This window comes from Taurulus bubalis, assembly GCF_910589615.1.
Source record: "Taurulus bubalis genome assembly, chromosome: 2".
In the NCBI taxonomy this organism is placed as follows: domain Eukaryota; kingdom Metazoa; phylum Chordata; class Actinopteri; order Perciformes; family Cottidae; genus Taurulus; species Taurulus bubalis.
Window position 1 is genome coordinate 9652387 of NC_136590.1, and position 1580 is coordinate 9653966.

The following is a 1580-nucleotide window of genomic DNA, read 5'->3' on the forward strand; positions in this document are numbered from 1 at the left end:
ATTCTCAATCATAACAACATGTAATAGTATATGGGTGTTACCATACATTTAGCATACAAGCCTTTTTGTAATTATATCTACATTCATATCATTCAGCAGTGAAGTGGCACTAATAAGATCATGAGGATTATTTCCAAAAGACATTTCAAAAGACACCGCTGCTGGCCTGTGGGATACATGTGTGACAGTCTGAATTCTTGCCTCTAGATGGCACCAAATGCATTTCAAATTGCTAGAAATGCAGAGAGGGAAGATGCAGAGACTAAACAAACCTGTTATACCTGTGTTGTTTCATGCATTGGCGTGGAAGTGCTGATGGCGGCTGATGACTTCCTGATGAGGATTTCCTTCCACAACGTGCTTGTGCTGATTAATTGGTCTGTCAACTGATAACCACCGGCAGTGAAAATTGCCTGGCTGTATCTGATTTTCCATTTTCTAATTCTGCTGCCACTTACATCATGAAGGGCCTCTAATTAAACCTCTAATACAGTATTCAACATGGTCTGGGCTTTCTAAATCTGCCTCTGGAGGCAACACATCCCCAAAGAGCTATCTCCCTAATATGTTACATCTGATGACACAGAACTTTGGGTTGTGCAGATGTATCCGTCTGTTTAAATATATGTAAAGAGCAAAAGAAATGATCTTTAAAACACTTAAGGGACTGTTGCTAACAATGTTTCTTTCAGCTTGAGCGGCAGCTCAGTGAGCCTGCCCTAAAGTGCCTCTTGAGCGTCTGTGTATAAACTATGTATCAAATACAGTGGGCTAATCTTTCAATCAAGAGCAAACACACACAGTGCTCCCTGTGGAGGAATCGGAAATCTCAGTGCTAAGAGTGAGAAATACTGTCTCTCTTTCTCTCAGGATTTGGGTGTCCAGGGATTTGGTCACATAGATTTTTATTTAGAGAAATGCTTTGAGATTATTTGTGTAAAATTTAAATTTGCTCACTTGTATGTGATGAAACCCTCAGGGTATATGCGATGACCGGATAATGCCCTTTGCCAATTTTCAATAAATCTGGAGTTTAATTGTTGCAGACCTCCAGATTATTTATTTTATTTAATTGATGAGCCATTTAGTTTGAAAATAGTTGGAAATGCCCACCACAAATTCCCAGAACCCAACACAATGTCTTTAAATTGCTTTTTTTTGTTTGACCTACATTTCCAAAATTGAAAAGTAATCTATTTACAATGAAATATACTGCAAAAAGTGACTAATCATCACATTTGAGAAGCTGGAATGATAAATGGTAAATACATTATCAAAATTGTTGTTCTTTCTGTAAATTTACTAATTGATTAACTAATGGTTTCAGCACTACAGTGCAACAAGTAAATAAATGATTAGAATCCCCTTAGAGCCGAGAGAAGTGCTCCCTTTCTACCGCTTTTATCTGATCAGTGCGGGGCGACCATTTAAATACTCAAGTGCAACCCAGTGTTTACTCATCATACCATTTAAATTATGCAAAACGTTATTTGTAGATCAATGTGACCACCATCTTTGTGTAATTAACATGAGTAATTACTGTGCTTAATTTACAGAGCCACCCAAGGTTCATAATGGGG